General features: G+C 50.6%; 1 protein-coding gene across 1 annotated transcript in view; it reads right to left on the bottom strand.

Moving 5' to 3' along the window:
* LOC129825303 (probable methyltransferase-like protein 24) overlaps positions 1–14,824 on the bottom strand; it is a 158,842-nt gene that overhangs the window by 15,586 nt on the left and 128,432 nt on the right. The gene's annotated exons all lie outside the window — the stretch shown is intronic.

Raw genomic sequence — 14,824 nt, 5'->3', positions numbered from 1 at the left:
CTACCCTGGCAGTCATTCTGAATGGAAGTTGCGGGTGATTAACAATTCCACTTTTGGATATCCTAACTCCGGCTGGATTCCAATAGGAATTGCCCATCACTTTGCAAACCAGCATGATGGGACTTGCAGGCCTGATGTGGCCTGTAAACTAGGAGATAACTAGGCCATCAAAGAAAGGCATTATGATGTATGTAATATATTGTCATAAATAATACAATTTTAAAGGGTAATAAGGCTGGTGGAACCGTTCATAGAGGGTTCTAGGAAGAACCGTTAGTTTATAAAATGGTTCTTGGTAGAAACCTTCAGAGTGTTCTAGGCAGAACCCTTCATAGAGGGTTCCAGGTAGAACAATATACAGGGGGTTCTTTGAAGAACCCTACATAGAGGGTTCTAGATAGAACCCTCTGCATAGAATTCTACCAAACACCAAAAAGGGTTCCCCTATGGGGACAACTGAAGAACCTTGTATGGTTCTACTTAGCACCTTTTTTCTAAGAGTGTAGGCTCGTGTCACTGGGCAGCTCGCGGCTGGGTTTCCCTGATAGTTTGCAAGCCCTGCCACATCCGACGAGCATCTGTGCCAAAGTATCTCCCTTTTCTCTCTTTTCTCTCTCCACCCTTTCTTCTCTTCTCACTCATTTCCTCTTTCACTGAAAGCTCCTTGTCGTCTGTAAATCATTGCAGGCAGACCTCTCTCTCTCTCTCTCTCTCTCCCCCTCTCTCTCTCTCCTTGCCTCTATCTCCATCTTCCTGTCTGTGTATCTGAGTGTGTTGTTTGTGATGTGGTTCGCTGTATCTCTGTACAGTAATTGTGGCTCAGGGAGTATCTCTCAAAGCTAATTTCTCATGGATGAGCTACTCTGGTCCCCCATAGACAATCATGCGTTTAGGAGGGGGATGCAGGGATGAGATGAGAGAGGTAAGGGCAGGGAGGGAAATGCTGCCTTCAGACATCTCTGTTACTCTCTCTGCTAAATGATTCTGTTAACACAACCACTAATGGTATCATAGCAGGCCCTACCAGGAGAATGGCTCGTTCTTCGCTCTCGTTTTAGTCAAAAGATACTTCAGATGACAGGGCTTGCTGTTTTCATGAGAGGATGGGGGAAAAGACTAAGTACTGTCAATGGTGACTCTGTGTGCGTCCCAAATGGCTCCCTATTCCCTTTTTTTATAGACACTATATATATTTTTTTACCTTTATTTAACTCGGCAAGTCAGTTAAGAACAAATTCTTATTTTCAATGACGGCCTAGGAACAGTGGGTTAACTGCCTTGTTCAGGGGCAGAACGACAGATTAAGGTCCCTAAGGGCAATGGTCAAAAGTAGTGCACTATACAGAGAATAGGGTGCCGTTTGGGATGCAACCCATGTCTGTCTGTCTGTCTGCCTGCTTCCTTGGATTACATGTCTAATAGAAGAGGGTGGTAATCATACAGTGTCTGCAGGTAGTTATCCTCTGTTCCACAAGACTGTGTGGTGAAAGCGGGGAAAGACAGAACCGCTGCTGTGTCAGAGAGAAGAGAACAGTTCTTCAAACATGGGGATTATAGTGGATTCCCTGTTGACCGTGGTGTCATGACAACCACAAAGGTGTGTGTGTGTGTGTCGGGGGTGGAGGTTATGACACAAGGGTGGACTATGGTCATTTTAGCATTATCAACACCAGCATCGCTTCTGAAGATCCCTGATCCCATGGAGAATCACATATTCTGGGTAATAAGTGATCCTCTATCCATCTCTCTCTCTTATCCCCCCTCTCTCTCTGCCCCCCCCCCCTCTCTCTCTCTCCATCTACCATCCATATCTCCTCCAACCTGTTAAACCATATCCACTCTCCAGTTACAAGGAGCACAAATGTGATGGTGAGTGAGTCTGAGGTCTCTGAAAGTCAAAGAAGACACTTCTTCCTTTCTGCACTACTTAAGATATGAGGACTTTGAGACTGAGGATGAGGACTATGGGACTGAGGATGGAGACTATGGGACTGAGGATGGAGACTATAAGACTGAGGATGAGGTCTATGAGACTGAGGATGAGGACTATGAGACTGAGGATGAGGACTTTGAGACTGAGGATGAGGACTATGGGACTGAGGATGGAGAATATGGGACTGAGGATGGAGACTATGGGACTGAGGATGGAGACTATAAGACTGAGGATGAGGTCTATGAGACTGAGGATGAGGACTATGAGACTGAGGATGAGGACTATGAGACTGAGGATGAGGACTATGGGGCTGAGGATGAGGACTATAAGACTGAGGATGAGGACTATGAGACTGAGGATGAGGACTATGGGACTGAGGATGGAGACTATGGGACTGAGGATGAGGTCTATGAGACTGAGGATGAGGACTATGAGACTGAGGATGAGGACTATGAGACTGAGAATGGAGACTATGAAACTGAGGATGAGGACTATGGGACTGAGGATGAGGACTATGAGACTGAGGATAAGGACTATGGGACTGAGGTTGGGAACTATAGGACTGAGGATGAGGACTATGGGACTGAGGGTGGAGACTATGGGACTGAGGATGAGGACTATGAGACTGAGGATGAGGACTATGGGACTGAGGATGAGGACTATGAGAATGAGGATGAGGACTATGAGACTGAGGATGGAGACTATGAAACTGAGGATGAGGACTATGGGACTGAGGATGGAGACTATGAGACTGAGGATGGAGACTATGAGACTGAGGATGAGGACCATGGGACTGAGGATGAGGACTATGGGACTGAGGATGAGGACTATGAGAATGAGGATGAGGACTATGGGACTGAGGATGAGGTCTATGAGACTGAGGATGAGGACTATGAGACTGAGGATGAGGACTATGAGACTGAGGATGGAGACTATGAGACTGAGGATGAGGACCATGGGACTGAGGATGAGGACTATGGGACTGGGGATGAGGACCGTGGGACTGGGGATGAGGACCATGGGACTGGGGATGAGGACTATGGGACTGGGGATGAGGACCATGGGACTGGGGACGAGGAGGACTATGGGACTGTGGATGAGGACTATGGGACTGGGGGATGAGAACTATGGGACTGGGGGATGAGGACCATGGGACTGGGGGATGAGGACTATGGGACTGGGGATAAGGACCATGGGACTGGGGGATGAGGACTATGGGACTGGGGATGAGGACCATGGGACTGGGGATGAGGACCATGGGACTGGGGGATGAGGACTATGGGACTGGGGATGAGGACCATGTGACTGGGGGATGAGGACTATGGGACTGGGGATGAGGACCATGGGACTGGGGATGAGGACTATGGGACTGGGGATGAGGACCATGGGACTGGGGATGAGGACTATGGGACTGGGGATGAGGACTATGGGACTGAGGATGAGGGCTATGAGACTGGGGATGAGGACTATGGGACTGGGGACTGCATTAGGGAAATGGCTGAGTGACTCCATTAACACACAGCAGTTCTGTTCTGTGTGCTACACCTCCAGGGCAGGAATAGAGGGAGAGAAAAAGAGAGAGAGAAACAGAAAGAGAGTGAAAGACACAGACAGAAAACTAGAGTGGTGGGAGGGAGGAAAGGGATGGATAGAATGAGAAAAAGGAAGTAGAGATGGGGGTAAAGTATGGGTCCCTGGTATTTCATGTGTGAAATCACACCATGGTCCCCCATGCGATGCGCCAGGCCAATGAAAGAACATCTGCTCATCCTGCCTGGGCACCGCCACTCACGCCTCGTTTAACAGCACGCACGTAGCTCCCACACACACGCACAGACACACTATGATATTTTACATTTGTGTTTGACAGATCTTAATTTGGAGCAGTGGAGCGTAGTGTTGGGTGGACTCTGGCGGCGGGGGGGGGGGGGGGGGGGGGGGGGGGGGTTATTAGGTAAAGAAGGACACAATTCTCCTGGGGGTAAAATACCAGACATTCCTGGCTACAGCATGACAGCCAACTATCTACAGACATCTGTGTGTGTGTGTGTGTGTGTGTGTGTGTGTGTGTGTGTGTGTGTGTGTGTGTGTGTGTGTGTGTGTGTGTGTGTGTGTGTGTGTGTGTGTGTGTGTGTGTGTGTGTGTGTGTGTGTGTGTGTGTGTGTGAATGTGAGTGAGTGGGTGGGTGGGTGGGTGGGTGGGTGGGTGAGTGAGTGGGTGAGTGGGTGAGTGGGTGAGTGAGTGAGTGAGTGAGTGAGTGAGTGAGTGAGTGAGTGAGATAGAGAGACACAGACAGAGAAGGAAAGAGAGAAATCTAGGCCACGGACAGGGGACAGAAAAGAGGGAGAGATACTCAGGGGTATAACTTCTAATGTCATTTTAATGACCTCTCCTGAAATATAACTTTTCAGAACACGACCCTGGTTGATTTACTGTTGCAGGTATTTATTATTATTTATGAGAGCAGAGCACAGTTTCCTCTGCTGATGTGGGCTGTTTGTTATTATTGTTCTAGTCAGAGCTTGGTTGGAGGAGCTTAGATATGATCCTGGCTCGTCTTCAGATGATAATATACAGTATATAAACAAAAGTGTGTGGACACCCCTTCTAATTAGTGGATTCGGCTATTTCAGCCATAACCTGACAGGTGTATAAAATCAAGCACACAGCCATGCAATCTCCATTGGCAGTAGAATGGCCCATAGAGCTCAGTGACTTTCAATGTGGCACCGTCATAGGATACCACCTTTCCAACAAGTCAGTTCATCAAATTTCTGCCCTGCTAGAACGGCAACAACGGCTCAACCGCGAAGTGGTAGGCCACACAGGCTTAGCGTAGTGCGTAAAATCGCCTGTCCTTGGTTGCAACACTCACTACTAAGTTCCAAATTGCCTCTGGAAGCAACATCAACACAATAACTGTTTGTCGGGATCTTCATGAAATCTGTTTCCATGGCCGAGCAGCTGTACCCAAGCCTAAAATCACCAAGCGCAAAGCGTCGGCTGGAGCGGTATAAAGTTTGGTGGAGGAGGAATAATTGTCTGGGGCTGTTTTTCATGGTTCGGGCTAGGCCGTTTAGTTCCAGTGAATGGAAATCTTAACGTTACAGCATACAATGACATTCTAGACGATTCTGTGCTTCCAACTTTGTGCCAACACTTTGAGGAAGACCCGTTTCAGCATGACAATGCCCCCATGCACAAAGTGAGGTCCATACAGAAATAGATTTTTGAGATCAGTGTGGAAGAACTTGACTGGCCTGCAAAGAGCCCTGACCTCAACCCCATTGAACACCTTTGGGATGAAATGGAACGCCGACTGCGAGCCAGGCCTTGTGGCTGAATGGAAGTCCCCGCAGCAATGTTCCAGCATCTACTGGAAAGCCTTCCCAGAAGAGTGGAGGCTGTTATAGCAGCAAAGGGGGTACCAACTCAATATTAATGCCCATGATTTTGGAATGAGATGTTCAACGAGCAGGTGTCCACATACTTGAGTGTACAAAACATGAGGAACATCTGCTATTTCCATGACGTAGAATGACCAGGTGAATTATTTTGGTCATGTAGTGTATCAAGTGCTCTAAAAGGATGGTCACAATTTATGACTTATTTTATGAAGGATGCAGGTTGTGTGAGGTCACATATTCAGAACTGTTGTAGATGCTATTGGTAGCACCTGTGTGCATCTTCAAAATGCCCCCTTAGGGAAATTAACCTATTTATATAGTTTCACTAATCTCTCGCTCTCTCTCGTTTTCTCTCTCTCTCTCTCTCTCTCTCTCTCGCTCTCTCTCTCTCTCTCTCTCTCCAATACTTTCCAGATGTGTGGCAAGGTCCCATTGGTTTCATGGTGCAATAGCTTCGTGGCTGTCTCGCTCTCCACTATAAAATACACTTGTTCACAGTTCGTATCCTCAAATATCACTGGAACTGGTAGTTCTGTACACACAGGACCAAAGGTTATGTGAACAGCCATGCTGAAAGGAACAAACCAGCTTTCATCATGGTTGGCTTGACCTTTTCCTGACCAAGACCAAATTTGGGCACCAGTTACAGGTTTCTTATTCTCTGGTCGATTAGAGGGAAAACTCACAGCGCTTAATGACGTTCTGTACTTCCTAAGCTATCTCTCTCTCTCTCTCTCTCTCTAACCCATCTCTCTCTCTCTCTCTTTCTCCCTCTCCCACAGTTTTGATGTGAGTGATAAGGGAGGGGATATACTTCTGTTTATCTGCTATTACAAAAGTCCATCAAACTAATGTGACAGACAAAACCAACCCACAGATCATTAGATCAATACAGACAGGTATATATACAGTATACCGTACTATACCCTCCTCTACTGCCTTCTACCGTCATCTACTCTCCTATACCGTCCTCTAGCCTCCTCTACTCGTCTACCTTCCTATACCCTCCACCTCCACCGTACTCTACCCTCTTCTACCCTCCTCTACCGTCCTCTACTCTCCTCTACCATCCTCCACCGTCCTCTAACCTCCTCTACTGTCTTCTACTGTCCTCTACCCCCCCTTTACTGTCTTCTACCTTCCTCTACCCTTCTCTAACGTCCTCTACTCTCCACTGCCATCCTTTACCATTCTCTACCCTCCTCTACCGTCCTCTACCCTCCCGTCCTCTACTCTCCTCTACGTCCTTTACCGCTCTCTACCCTCCTCTACCATCCTCTACCATCCTCTACCATCCTGTACCATCCTGTACCATCCTCAAACATCCTATACCCTCCTCTAACATCCTGTACCCTCCTCTATGTTCTCAACCCTCCCCTGCCGTCCTCTCCTACCGTCCTCTACCTCTACCCTCCTATACTGTCCACTACCCTCCTCTACCCTCGTCTACCCTCCTCTACCCTCCTCTACCATCCTCTACCCTCCTCTGCCGTCCTCTACCCTCCTCTATGTTCTCAACCCTCCCCTGCCGTCCTCTCCTACCGTCCTCTACCGTCCTCTACCCTCCTCTACCGTCCTCTACCCTCATTTAGACTCCTCTACACTCCTCTACCTTCCTCTACCTTCCTTTACCATCCTCTACCCTCCTCTACCCTCCTCTATTTCCTCAACTCTCCCCAGCCGTCCTCTACCTTCCCCTACCCTCCTCTACCGTCCTCTACCCTCATTTACACTCCTCTACACTCCTCTGCCCTCCTCTACCATCCTCTACCATCCTCTACCATCCTTTACCCTTCTCCAAAGTCCTCTACCATCCTCTACTGTCTTCTACCGTCCTCTACCCTCCCCTACCCTCGTGTGGAACCTCGTGAGGTTCCGGAGTTCCAAATTAAGCAGCAGCAGCTGAAAAGATGAGCTCCTACAAATATTGAAATTTAAATGTTTTTTTAGAGTAAAGTACATCGAAAAAAATCAAAAGAAAACTGCAAACTGAATAGGAGACCAAACAAGCAGCAAACAAAGAAGAAAGGCTTTTGAAAAAGTAACAATTTTTTCATAAAATTATACCGTTTTCTTAGCTAGCTAAGTTGTTTACCTGTTGCTAGGCAGTTGCTAGGGACATTCCTGGAAGAAGCTAGCTAGCTAACAAGGAGTGTCTAGTTGGCAGAAGAGAAGAAGGGACAAAGAAGGGACAAAGTGGGACAAAATAAGGACAGAAGAAAAGGGAAAGGGGGGAAAGGGGACATTAAGGTGAAGCAGTCCTCTAAAGACACAAAAGACAATAATACAAGAAACAACACTTCTATTGCCTCTCCCTCTACGATACGCACTTCCGGGTTGGAGTGAGTAGTTGCATTCCGCTTTGCTCCACAGGTAGTATTACATTTCATTTCATTACAGTACAACAGTTTGATTTGTTTGATCTTAGCTGGCTACATAGCCGTCTTTGTATCCAAGATAATTGTGTAGTCTAGAGTAATTGTCGAGGTTACCTAGCCAGTTAGAGGTTACCTAGCCAGCTACACTTTCAAACAAAGTCAACAACGCAGCCACTGCTAGCTAGCCTATTTCACCAGCCAGCAGTACTATATCATTTTAGTCAATAAGATTTTTTGCAACGTAAGCTTAACTTTCTGAACATTCGTGACGTGTAGTCCACTTGTCATTCCAATCTCCTTTGCATTAGCGTAGCCTCTTCTGTAGCCTGTCAACTATGTGTCTGTCTATCCCTGTTCTCTCCTCTCTGCACAGACCATACAAACGCTTCACACCGCGTGGCCGCTGCTACTCTAACCTGGTGGTCCCAGCGCGCACGACCCACGTGGAGTTCCAGGTCTCAGGCAGCCTCTGGAACTGCCGATCTGCGGCCAACAAGGCAGAGTTCATCTTAGCCTATGCTTCCCTCCAGTCCCTCGACTTCTTGGCACTGACGGAAACATGGATTACCACTGATAACACTGCTACTCCTACTGCTCTCTCCTCGTCTGCCCACGTGTTCTCGCACACCCCGAGAGCTTCTGGTCAGCGGGTTGGTGGCACTGGGATCCTCATCTCTCCCAAGTGGACATTCTCTCTTTCTCCCCTGACCCATCTGTCTATCGCCTCCTTTGAATTCCATGCTGTCACAGTTACCAGCCCTTTCAAGCTTAACATCCTTATCATTTATCGTCCTCCAGGTTCCCTTGGAGAGTTCATCAATGAGCTTGACGCCCTGATAAGTTCCTTTCCTGAGGATGGCTCACCTCTCACAGTTCTGGGTGACTTTAACCTCCCCACGTCTACCTTTGACTCATTCCTCTCTGCCTCCTTCTTTCCACTCCTCTCCTCTTTTGACCTCACCCTCTCACCTTCCCCCCCTACTCACAAGGCAGGCAATACGCTTGACCTCATCTTTACTAGATGCTGTTCTTCCACTAATCTCATTGCAACTCCCCTCCAAGTCTCCGACCACTACCTTGTATCCTTTTCCCTCTCGCTCTCATCCAACACTTCCCACACTGCCCCTACTCGGATGGTATCGCGCCGTCCCAACCTTCGCTCTCTCTCCCCCGCTACTCTCTCCTCTTCCATCCTATCATCTCTTCCCTCTGCTCAAACCTTCTCCAACCTATCTCCTGATTCTGCCTCCTCAACCCTCCTCTCCTCCCTTTCTGCATCCTTTGACTCTCTATGTCCCCTATCCTCCAGGCCGGCTCGGTCCTCCCCTCCTGCTCCGTGGCTCGACGACTCATTGCGAGCTCACAGAACAGGGCTCCGGGCAGTCGAGCGGAAATGGAGGAAAACTCGCCTCCCTGCGGACCTGGCATCCTTTCACTCCCTCCTCTCTACATTCTCCTCTTCTGTCTCTGCTGCTAAAGCCAATTTCTACCACTCTAAATTCCAAGCATCTGCCTCTAACCCTAGGAAGCTCTTTGCCACCTTCTCCTCCCTCCTGAATCCTCCTCCCCCTCCTCCCCCCTCCTCCCTCTTTGCTGATGACTTCGTCAACCATTTTGAAAAGAAGGTCGACGACATCCGATCCTCGTTTGCTAAGTCAAACGACACTGCTGGTTCTGCTCACACTGCCCTACCCTGTGCTTTGACCTCTTTCTCCCCTCTCTCTCCAGATGAAATCTCGCGTCTTGTGACGGCCGGCCGCCCAACAACCTGCCCGCTTGACCCTATCCCCTCCTCTCTTCTCCAGACCATTTCCGGAGACCTTCTCCCTTACCTCACCTCGCTCATCAACTCATCCTTGACCGCTGGCTACGTCCCTTCCGTCTTCAAGAGAGCAAGAGTTGCACCCCTTCTGAAAAAACCTACACTCGATCCCTCCGATGTCAACAACTACAGACCAGTATCCCTTCTTTCTTTTCTCTCCAAAACTCTTGAACGTGCCGTCCTTGGCCAGCTCTCCTGCTATCTCTCTCAGAATAACCTTCTTGATCCAAATCAGTCAGGTTTCAAGACTAGTCATTCAACTGAGACTGCTCTTCTCTGTGTCACGGAGGCGCTCCGCACTGCTAAAGCTAACTCTCTCTCCTCTGCTCTCATCCTTCTAGACCTATCGGCTGCCTTTGATACTGTGAACCATCAGATCCTCCTCTCCACCCTCTCCGAGCTGGGCATCTCCGGCGCGGCCCACGCTTGGATTGCGTCCTACCTGACAGGTCGCTCCTACCAGGTGGCGTGGCGAGAATCTGTCTCCGCACCACGTGCTCTCACCACTGGTGTCCCCCAGGGCTCTGTTCTAGGCCCTCTCCTATTCTCGCTATACACCAAGTCACTTGGCTCTGTCATATCCTCACATGGTCTCTCCTATCATTGCTATGCAGACGACACACAATTAATCTTCTCCTTTCCCCCCTCTGATAACCAGGTGGTGAATCGCATCTCTGCATGTCTGGCAGACATATCAGTGTGGATGACGGATCACCACCTCAAGCTGAACCTCGGCAAGACGGAGCTGCTCTTCCTCCCGGGGAAGGACTGCCCGTTCCATGATCTCGCCATCACGGTTGACAACTCCATTGTGTCCTCCTCCCAGAGTGCTAAGAACCTTGGCGTGATCCTGGACAACACCCTGTCGTTCTCAACTAACATCAAGGCGGTGACCCGTTCCTGTAGGTTCATGCTCTACAACATTCGCAGAGTACGACCCTGCCTCACGCAGGAAGCGGCGCAGGTCCTAATCCAGGCACTTGTCATCTCCCGTCTGGATTACTGCAACTCGCTGTTGGCTGGGCTCCCTGCCTGTGCCATTAAACCCCTACAACTAATCCAGAACGCCGCAGCCCGTCTGGTGTTCAACTTTCCCAAGTTCTCTCACGTCACCCCGCTCCTCCGCTCTCTCCACTGGCTTCCAGTTGAAGCTCGCATCCGCTACAAGACCATGGTGCTTGCCTACGGAGCTGTGAGGGGAACGGCACCTCCGTACCTTCAGGCTCTGATCAGGCCCTACACCCAAACAAGGGCACTGCGTTCATCCACCTCTGGCCTGCTCGCCTCCCTACCTCTGAGGAAGTACAGTTCCCGCTCAGCCCAGGCAAAACTGTTCGCTGCTCTGGCACCCCAATGGTGGAACAAACTCCCTCACGACGCCAGGTCAGCAGAGTCAATCACCACCTTCCGGAGACACCTGAAACCCCACCTCTTTAAGGAATACCTAGGATAGGATAAAGTAATCCTTCTAACCCCCCCCCCCCCCCCCCCCCCTTAAAAGAGTTAGATGCACTATTGTAAAGTGGTTGTTCCACTGGATATCATAAGGTGAATGCACCAATTTGTAAGTCGCTCTGGATAAGAGCGTCTGCTAAATGACTTAAATGTAATGTAAATGTGTGCTCTCCTCTACCGTGCTCTACCCTCCTCAACTGACTTCTAACTTCCTCTACCCTCCTCTACAGTCCTCTACCCTCCTCTACCCTCCTCGACCGTCTTCTACCCTTGTCTACCCTCCTCTACCCTCCTCTACCGTCCTCTAGCTTCCTCTACCCTCGTCTACCTTCCTCTACCCTCCTCCTCCACCGACCTCTACCCTCATCTACCCTCATCTATCGTCCCGTACCCTCCTCTACGCTCCTCGGTCATCGTCTACCCTCCTCTATGTCCCCGTCATTTACCCTTCTCTACCCTCCTCTATGTCCTCAACCCTCCCCTACCCTCTCCTACCATCCTCTTCTACCATCCTCTTACCATCCTCCTCTACCCTCATTTACACTCCTCTACACTCCTCTACCTTCCTCTACCCTCCCCCTATCATCCCCTACTGTTCTCCTCCATCCTCTACCCTCCTCTACCAGCCTCTACCCTCCTCTACCCTCCTCCACCGTCGTCCACCGTCCTCTACCCTCATTTACCCTTCTCTACACTCCTCTACCGTCCTCTACCCCCCCTTTACCGTCCTCTACCTTCCTCTACCATTCTCTACCGTCCTCTACGCTCCTCTACCGTCCTTTACCGTTCTCTACCGTTCTCTACCGTCCTCTACCGTCCTCTACCGTCCTCTACTCTCCTCTACTCTCCTCTACCGTACTCTACTCTCCTCTACTCTCCTCCGCCGTACTCTACCCTCATCTACCCTCCTCTACCGTCCTATACTGTCCTTTACCCTCCTCTACCCTCCCCTGCCGTCCCCTACCCTCCCCTACCCTCCTCTACCATCCTCTACCCTCATTTACACTCCTTTACACTCCTCTACCCTCCTCTACCCTCCTCTACCATCCTTTACCCTTCACTAAAGTCCTCTACCCTCCTCTACTGTACTATACCCTCCTCTACTGTCCTCTGCCCTTCTCTACTGTACTGTACTATACCCTCCTCTACTGCCCTCTGCCCTTCTCTTCTGTACTATACCCTCCTCTACTGCCCTCTGCCCTTCTCTACTGTACTATACCCTCCTCTACTGTCCTCTGCACTTCTCTACTGTACTATACCCTCCTCTACTGTCTTCTACCGTCATCTACCCTCCTATACCGTCCTCTACCCTCCTCTATCACCCTCTAGCCTCCTATACCGTCCTCTACGCTCCTCTGCATCTACCCTCCTCTACCCTCTACCGTGCTCTACCCTCCTCAACTGACTTCTACCATCCTCCAACTTCCTCTACCCTCCTCTACAGTCCTCTACCCTCCTCTACCCTCCTCTACTCTCCTCTACCATCCTTTACCCTCCTCTACCATCCTCTAGCCTCCAATACCGTCCTCTACGCTCCTCTGCATCTACCCTCCTCTACCCTCTACCGTGCTCTACCCTCCTCAACTGACTTCTACCATCCTCCAACTTCCTCTACCCTCCTCTACAGTCCTCTACCCTCCTCTACCCTCCTCTACTCTCCTCTACCATCCTTTACCCTCCTCTACCCTGCTCTACCATCCTCTAGCCTCCTATACCGTCCTCAACGCTCCCCTGCCGCCTTCTACCATCCTCTACCCTCATTTACACTCCTCTACCCTCCTCGACCGTCCTCTACTGTCCTCTGCCCCCTCCTCTACTGTCCTCTACCCTCTTCTACTGCCTTCTACCCTCTTCTACCATCTTTTACCGTCCACTACCCTCCTCTACGGTCCCCTACCCTCTTCCACCCTCCTCTACTGTCCTCTACCGTCTACCCTTCTCTACGTCCTCTACGCTCTACCGTCCTCTACGCTCCTCTACCCTCGTCTATGCTCCTCTACCTTCCTCTACCTCCTCCACCCTCCCCTACAGTCTTCTACCCTCCCCTACAGTCCTCTACAGTCCTCTACCCTCCTCTACCGCCCTCTCCAATCCTCTACGGTCTTCTACCCTCCTCTACGCTCCTCTACCTTCCTCTACCCTCCTCTACCGCCTTCTACCCTCTTCTACCATCTTTTATCTTTTACCTTCCTCTTCGGTCCCCTACCCTCCTCTACCCTCCTCTACCCTCCCCTACCGTCTACCCTCCTCTACGTCCTCTACCCTCTACCATCCTCTACGCTCCTCTACCCTCATCAACTGACTTCTACCGTCCTCCATCCTCCTCTACCCTCTTCTACAGTCCTCTACCCTCCTCTACCCTCCTATACCGTCCTCTACCCTCCTCTACCATCTACCCTCCTCTAAGTCCTCTACCCTCTACCATCCTCTACGCTCCTCTACCCTCGTCAACTGACTTCTACCGTCCTCCAACCTCCTCTACCCTCCTCTACAGTCCTCTACCCTCCTCTACCCTCCAATACCGTCCTCTACGCTCCTCTACCGTCCTCCACCGTCCTCTAACCTCCTCTACTGTCGTCTACCGTCCTCTACCCTCCTCTACCCACCTATACTGTCCTCTACCCTCCTCTACCATCTACCCTCCTCTACCATCTACCCTCCTCTACACTCCTCTACCCTCCTCTACCCTCCTCTACGCTCCTCTGCCATCCTCTACCCTATTCTATGTCCTCAACTCTCCCCTGCTGTCCTCTACCCTCCCCTACCCTCCTCTACCATCCTCTACCGGCCTCTACCCTCCTTTACACTCCTTTACCCACCTCTACTCTCCTCTACCATCCTTTACCCTTCTCTAAAGTCCTCTACCCTCCTCTACTGTCCTCTGCCCTTCTCTACTGTACTATACCCTCCTCTACTGTCTTCTACCGTCATCTACCCTCCTATACCGTCCTCTACCCTCCTCAACTGACTTCTACCGTCCTCCAACCTCCTCTACCCTCCTCTACCGTCCTCTAGCCTCCTATACCATCCTCTACCCTCCTCTAGCCTCCTATACCATCCTCTACCCTCCTCCACCATCCTCTACCCTCATCTACCCTCCTCTAACATCATCTACCCTCATCTACCGTCTACCCTCCTCTACGTCCTCTACCCTACTCTACCGTCCTCTACTCTCCTCTACGCTCCTCTGCCGTCCTCTACCCTTCTCTACCCTCCTCTATGTCCTCAACCCTCCCCTGCCGCCTTCTACCCTCCCCTACCATCCTCTACTCTCCTCTACCATCCTTTACCCTCCTCTACCATCCTTTACCCTCCTCTACCCTGCTCTACCATCCTCTAGCCTCCTATACCATCCTCAACGCTCCCCTGCCGCCTTCTACCATCCTCTACCCTCATTTACACTCCTCTACCCTCCTCTACCGTCCTCTACTGTCCTCTGCCCCCTCCTCTACTGTCCTCTACCCTCCTCTACTGTCCTCTACCCTCCTCTACCGCCTTCTACCCTCTTCTACCATCTTTTACCATCCACCACCCTCCTCTACGGTCCCCTACCATCCTCTACCCTCCTCTACTGTCCTCTACCGTCTACCCTCCTCTAAGTCCTCTACTCTCTACCGTCCTCTACGCTCCTCTACCCTCGTCTACCCTCCTCTACCGTCTTCTACCCTCCTCTACCCTCCCCTACAGTCTTCTACCCTCCCCTAAAGTCCTCTACAGTCCTCTACCCTCCTCTATCGTCCTCTCCCATCCTCTACGCTCCTCTACCCTCTACCCTCCTCTACGTCCTCTACCCTCCTCTACCCTCTACTCTCCTCTGCGTCCTCTACCC

This window comes from Salvelinus fontinalis, chromosome 27 (genome assembly GCF_029448725.1).
Source record: "Salvelinus fontinalis isolate EN_2023a chromosome 27, ASM2944872v1, whole genome shotgun sequence".
Classification (NCBI taxonomy): domain Eukaryota; kingdom Metazoa; phylum Chordata; class Actinopteri; order Salmoniformes; family Salmonidae; genus Salvelinus; species Salvelinus fontinalis.
This window is presented reverse-complemented; position numbering and strand designations above follow the sequence as displayed.